General features: G+C 41.0%; 1 gene segment (V, D, J or C); it reads right to left on the reverse strand.

Moving 5' to 3' along the window:
* Positions 1-1,360: 1,360 nt before the first annotated feature.
* LOC311109548 (Ig lambda-1 chain C region-like) lies at positions 1,361-2,177 on the reverse strand. The segment is given in 2 exons: positions 2,171-2,177; positions 1,361-1,680 (listed from the first exon to the last, which is right to left on the reverse strand).
* Positions 2,178-7,635: the final 5,458 nt, after the last annotated feature.

Genomic DNA, 7,635 nt, shown 5'->3' on the forward strand with positions numbered 1-7,635 from the left:
TTTCTACTGCATGGGTGCGTATGCTGATGGGAACACACAGTGATTTAGAGTCGTACAAAAACCTCCCTCAGTAACAATGCACAGAGACTGTACTTCTGCAGCTGGGACCTAATGCAGGTGTTGAGGAGCAACAGACTATGACATGAAACACACAGCGTTAGACAGTCCCACACCAGGACAACGTTACTCTGGTTACATCATGACAGGAGCATAGTTCACCAAACCACATCCTCTACACAACCATAACCATTACTTCACCTCCATATAGAAACCACCACTTTACTACCACACCATTGACCTTCACATCTGGAATGTTCAGCAGATATAAATTATTTGTGTTGAACAGACATTATTATCTTTCAAATAAAACATGGAGTGTTAGATCTATTCATTGGATTTCTATCTTTAGCGTTCTAAACGTTTCACCTCACTGAATGCAGCCCTGATTTGCATGGTCAGGGTGGGATGGAATTTGCTTCTCCTAGAATAGAGCAGCTCTGTCCCCAGGGGGTCAGAGAGAGAGAGAGAGAGAGAGGAGTGAGAGAGAGAGAGAGGAGAGAGAGAGAGTGGAGAGAGAGAGAGAGAGAGAGAGAGAGGAGAGAGAGAGAGAGAGAGAGAGAGGGGGATTGAATTAATCAAATTGAATTGAGAGAGAGAGAGAGAAGAGGAGAAGAAGGAGAGAGAGAGAGAGAGGAGAGAGAGATGAGAGAGGAGAGAGAGAGAGAGAGAGAGAGAGAGAGAGAGAGAGAGAGAGGGGATTGAATTAATCAAATTGAATTGAGAGAGAGAGAGAGAGAGAGAGAGAGAGAGAGAGAGAGAGAGAGAGAGAGAGAGGAGAGAGAGAGAGAGAGAGAGAGAGAGAGAGAGAGAGAGAGAGAGAGAGAGAGAGAGAGAGAGAGAGAGAGAGCGAGAGAGACAGCATGAAGCAGCAGAACACACATACAACAAAAGTCACTACAAGACAGATGACATACTGTAGCTTACTCACACTGGAGGAATAATATAATTATGACAAAAACTATGACCTAGCTGTATCTACATGTCCGTTTGTTGTCACGGTAAATAAATGAGTCAACTAATCCATGATGTTATATTCCAAATCAAGCTTTATTAGAACTGAGGCAGATAGCAACATCACAGTAACAGTCTGAGTAGAGAACACATAGAAGTCTCCTCTACTCTATACAATACACATTACTACCCAGACTGTGGTCTCCCCAGCAGTACTAGAGTTTACTCAGGACACTACTCTAACACTCCAACACACTACTACTGCTCCAACCAGGCCCCAGCACAGACCAGAGCCTCGTCTACTCCTGCTTCCCCAGACAGAGCTCCTGTTGTGGGCCTCCCGTAGACCCTAGCCCAGACACTGGCTCCTGCGAAGGGGGGAGGCCTGGGTGTGTTGGAAGTGGGAGACCCTGCAATTGTAGAGCTCTCCCTGCTCCCAGCCTGCCTTGCTCAGGGTCAAGGTGCTGCTGCGTCTGTAAAGGCCTTCCTTCTCTTCTTCTGGACTGGTCACGACCCCCTGGCTCACCTCCAGCCCGTCCACCTCCCAGCTCACCAGCGCCCCCTGAGGGGAGTAGCCAGTCAGCAGGCAGGCCAGTGTGGCAGAGCCCCCAGAGAGCTGCTCAGAGGAGGGGAGGAGCAGAGACACTGTGGGACTGACAGTAGGACCAGCTGGAGAGGAGAGAACGTTTTAATGTTACATTCCAGAGGAGAGAGAAATAGAGTGCTCTATAAAATACATAACTTATTAAGGTTCACAGAGAACACAACACCACCCAACTCAACAACAATTACATAAATGCACAATAAAGTACATCACCATTGCTCATTTGTTATTTAGCCATGCATTTGCTCAGCCTATGAAATATCTTTGCTGTAAAAAGGACAAGGACCCATTGATTAAACAATCTTATTGCCCAATATCACTGCTAAATGCAGATATGAAGTAACTTTATACTCTGCTGTGCGTTGTGGTGCACCTTCCGTGTTCCATACTCCGCTAACGGGTTTGTGCCGTTTAAAGAGGCAATCTGCTGTTCAAACAACAACAAAGCAGCCAACCCCACCAGTGTTTTTGTTTTGGTAAACAGCTGAGGGATGGAGCTTGAGAAATGTAACCTCTCTCAAATTCATAGACAGAGCTATGGATGCAAGGACTGACCATCCATAAGACACAAATTATCATTTCAACCATGTTGTGAGGCTAAATAGTGTTTGTTTAAAATTATATTGTTCACAAACGATTGAGTAAAGCATGATGCTATTTTGGGTTCTGATAAGAGTATGGTAGTTCAACTAAGTTTGTGAAGCGTATAAAACAATGTTTCTATTTTTCAAGAATCAATGGGTATATATATCATTAGTTTAAAAGTCACAAAATGGATATAGGAATCGCAGATTGCCCTTTTAAAGTCGGTCCACTTTACCATAATATCAGACAAGAAAACAAGGTTTGCTAGGGACCAGAACTTTTTCTGCTATACTCATAAAGCATTACACATCTTTACACACAATTACAGTATCAGTATTTTAATATCTTAATATAGGAAATATTATAGCAAGTAATTAGCATGTTTTATCATTTACATTTACATTACATTTAAGTCATTTAGCAGACACTCTTATCCACAGCATCTTAGTGCATTCATCTTAAGATAGCTAGGTGGGACAACCACAATAATTAAGCACTTTATGTACCTATATCAAACCCCGAATAATGAAGTCACTGATTTGAGCCTCTTCAATGTCTCTTCACCCAAATTCAATGCAAAATGTTTTTTTATCCAATGATGTCATATGTTATCATATTGCATATGGGCAGAGTGAGACATTGTCATTTACGGCAAATATCAATATTGGCAATTGTGCCATTTTACTGTCAACAACAGAAATATAAAGCAATTCACATGATTATTATTTGCAGATTCATCATCTGTCCTGAGGTGGGGTATTTCCATAGAGAAGGTGCTTTGCATTGGCAGCTCATGCTTCAGTGCTCTGGGAGTGTTTATAGCCCTGGGAGTTTCAGACTGCAGGACTGAGAGCGCTCCTTCAACACAACAGAAACCACGACAACCATGACTCTGATCACCATCTTCATCTGGACACTGGTCTGCTGCTGCCTCAAAGGTCTGTTGTTTTCTAACTCTTACAATGGAAAAATGACATATTGTTGAGTACCTTGTATAATCATTCAAATGGCTATCAATTACTAAATGTCCCGGCATTATATAATGAAATATAAATGATCTCTTATTTGTACTCGTTGATCAATATTTTTCCTCTTCAGGATCCAGAGGTCAGGTGACTGTGACTCAGCCTCCTGTAGTGACATTTTCTCCAGGAGACCCCGTCACTCTGACCTGTAAAACCAACCCTAAAGTGCGAAAATGGGATAATGGAAATGAGGGTGCGTCCTGGTATCAACAGAGACCTGGAGAAGCTCCCAAACTCCTGATAAAATATGCAAAGAAACTGCTAGATGGGATTCCTGCTAGATTCAGTGGCAGTGGGTCTGAGAGTGACTTCACTCTGACCATCAGTGGAGTCCAGGCTGAAGATGCAGCAGTTTACTACTGTCAGAGTTTCCACTATCTCAATAGTAAAAATTTGTTCACACAGTGATTTAGAGCCGTACAAAAACCTCCTGCATGAAATGACACACATCACTGGTCCACTGAACACAGAACTAAGGGTCTTGTTATATGACATCAGCAAGTTTAACCACTTTACTAACTCACAGAAATAATGGTTACAAACTAGTTTCATAACCCTCCCTACCTCCCATGGCTACAAATATCCTCCTTATCAGAAAGATACAGGTGAAATAGTCCTATTGAGGATGAATAATCCATATCATGTCAACATAAAATAATGTGTGTAGCTTCAGGGAAGCAGTACAGTGTGTGTGTTTGTGTGTGTGTGTGTGTGTGTGTGTGTGTGTGTGTGTGTGTGTGTGTGTTGTTTGTGTGTGTGTGTGTTGTTTGTGTGTGTGTGTGTGTGTGTGTGTGCATGCGACAGAGAGAGAGCACTGTGAAACAGAAACTTAGATTTGCGTGGCCCCTCTCCCAGAATAGATCAGTACACTCCCCAGATGTTCCCCCATCCTTAACACCACACCAGAACTAGACCAGAGGAGGTTGGCCAGTGGACATCAGACAGACTGGTTGAGGTCAAAGATCAAAGTCAGAGGTCAGATGTCAGTCAGTTCACTAGTATTGTGGTGTGGTGTGGAAAGGGTTGGGCACCGGAAGTCAGCCAGACTGGTTGAGCTCAAAGGTCAAAAGGTCAGAGGCAGTGACGTACCGCAGTTTGGCAGGCCCTCGTCAAGGGGGGGTGGAGCTACCTTCCTACAATTCTACATATTTTGCCATGGGGCACAGAGAGAAAATGTGCAGTTTTATTGCTTATCTCATGCTATTCTACACATTTTGCCATGAGGATGAGAGAAAATGTTGCTGTTTTAAAGCTAATTTCCTGCAATTCTACACATACAGTGCCATGCAAAGGTATTCAGACCCCTTGGATTTCTTCACATTTTATTGTGTTACAAAGTGGAATTAAGATTTTAAAAATCAAACTAAAATATAATTGATGCGTAAGTATTCAACCCCTTTGTTTAGTCAAGCATAAATTAGTTCAGGGGTAAAATGTCGCTCAACAAATCACATAATAAGTTACGTGGACTCACTCTGTGTGAAATAACAGGGGTTGACAAGATTTTTAATGATTAACTCTTCCTCTGTCCCCATACATACATATTAGTCATTTAGCAGACGCTCTTATCCAGAGCGCCTTACAGGAGCAATTAGGGTTATGTGCCTTGCACAAGGGCACATCAACAGATATTTCACCTAGTCGGCCCTGGGATTCAAACCAGCAACCTTTCAGTTACTGGCCCAACGCTCTTAAGTGCTAGGTTACCTGTCGCTCAGCTGTAAGACCCCTTAATCAAGTATAGAATTTCATGCACAGATTCAACTACAAAGACCAGGAAGCTTATCTAAAGCCTCATAAAGAAGGGCAGTAATTGATAGATGGGTATCAATAACAAATCAGACATTAATTATCTCTTTAAGCATGGTCAAGTTAATAATTATGCTGTGGATTATGTATTAAACCACCCAGACACATCAAAGATGTAGTCGTCTTTCTGAACTGAGTTGCAGGACAGGAATGAAACTGCTACAGAGTTCAGTGGCTGTGATGGGAGAGAACTGAGGAAGGATCCACAACATTGTAGTGACTCCACAATAATGACCTAAATGACAGAGTGAAAAGAAGAATGCTAATATGCAAAAATATGCAAAAACATGCATCTTGTATGCAACAAGGCACTATAGTAACACTGCAAAATGAACACACCAAAGGAATACCCTTTTTGGCCAAAGTGCATAGGCTTATGTTTGGGGCAAATCCAACAAAACACATCACTGAGTAACTGCCTGCTTATTTTCAGGAAAACCTGCTTAAGTCTGCTTTACACCAGAGACTGGGAGAGGAATTCACCTTTCAACACAAGGCCAAATCTACACTGGAGTTGCTTACCAAGAAGACAATGAATGTTCCTGAATGGCCAAGTTACAGTTTTGACTTAAATCTGCATGAAAATCTATGGCAAGTTTTGAAAATTGCTGTATAGCCATGATCCCCAACATCTTGACAGAGCTTGAAGAATTTGGAAAAGAGTAATGGGCAAATATTGCACAATGCAGGTGTGGAAAGCTCTTATAGACTTACCTAAGAAGACACAGCTGTAATCGATGCCAAAGGTGTTTGTAACTCAGGCAGCTGAATACTTATGCAACGTCTATATTTTAGTTTTTAAATTGTAGTAATCTTTACAAAATATTAAAATGTTCTTGCACTTTGTGTAGATTGTTGACAACAACATTTCAATTAAATCCATTTGAAACCACTTTGTAGTACAATAAAATTTGAAGAAATACAAGGCGTCTGAATACTTTTGCAAGACACTGTATTGCCATTGGGCAGAGAGGAACATTTGCAGTTTATAGCTAATCTCATGCTATTCTACACATTTTGCAATGAGGCTGAGAGAATATGGCATTTTGAAAGCTAATTTCCTCTAATTCTAAACATGTTAGCAATGGCTTATGATGTTTATATCCTATCTTACGAGGGTGGGGCGACCATAGAGCTTGGTTCAAAATATACAGGTTAAGACAAGAGGATTCTAATATCCCACAGCTGTTTGCAATTCATGGGACAAGCATTGCTAGTTAGCAACGGCACTAGTAGTTATCAATGGAGCTGGTCACATGAATTTGTTTATTTTCTAACGCTTCCGCATGGAATTACTTATGGTATTAACCGTCCCATCTTCAACCTAGCCATTGAGATCCTATTAAATTACTTGAGGGGCTATGTCATAAACCCTAAAAGTTCCAGAATTGGGTGCAAATGACAGCCATTGTGGTCATGGAGAAATCCAAACCAGTCTAATTGGAATGAATGGCAGTAGAGGCATAATCCTGTTTTTATTTATGCAGGAAAATAAAAGTAAGGCATGTGATATATCGGAAATTGCTTAATAGAATTACTGTCAACCTAAATTATTGTCATATAATCATAAATACAGTTTATGTGGATTTTATACCAATTTTCTGTATAAGTAACCTCTAAAATATGTGTAAACAAGACAATATATGTCTAAATTGTTGTTTTCTTGGAAAGCTGTGAGTGCTATTATATGATACAATATCAGTACTTGTTGCATTTACAACTTGTCTGTCCTATCATCAACTGATTTCAGCAGGTGTATGGCTGTGGATTGACTGCATTGTTTAAATGGACTGTGGGCATATTGGCAGTTAATTTGAACAATTAATGCAATCATTCCTCTAAAACTGTCTGGCTAGCTAGCTAATAAACATACAGTGCAGATAAATTCTTCAAATGTATTATTTGACACAATATTTTATCACAGCACTGGCAAGCCATGGTTGACCAACTCCCTGACCAAAATGGCGAACCTTTATTCCTTCATAATAAGGTTCATGTCATAGAGAATGATAGAGGTCTCTAGTGGCTAAAATAACATTTTAGCAAGGGCAGCGCCATGGAGGGCTTCCACCATCCCTCCGCCATTTTAAAGTAGTCCAAGTAGTCAACAGGGTGGCAATTCCTATGGGTTGTAGCCTGAATGGCACTGCCCATGCTGTCACAGATGCTACAATGGTAAAAATATAAAGATGAGTCCTCTATCTGTCTGTATGGTTCATGTCCGTTCAAGTGAAACTTCCCATCCTTACTTTTGATAACTCTGACAGCATGTGTATGCCACACTAGTTAAAGCATAAAATTAACTTTTTATTGCCAGCAGTCAAATTCTGGTGACGTTGATGCTGTTGTGTCATTGCACACCTATCTATAAAGCAATAAACAGTTTGCAGGCCCGGTCTGTAATTCCACCAACAGCCTGACACGGCCACTGTTTGACAAAGAACTATTTATTATCTGTCTGAACTGATCTTCAGCATGATGCCATTTTAGCACAAGAGGGCGCCATCAACCTGAAAATATCAGAGCCATTAATTTACTGTAGATAGTAAGGCTCCAGTAAGCATCACCTATATCCATTGGTCTAGTCTGTTCAGTCTTCTC

This window comes from Coregonus lavaretus (genome assembly GCF_964263955.1).
Source record: "Coregonus lavaretus genome assembly, chromosome: 35".
Classification (NCBI taxonomy): Eukaryota; Metazoa; Chordata; class Actinopteri; order Salmoniformes; family Salmonidae; genus Coregonus; species Coregonus lavaretus.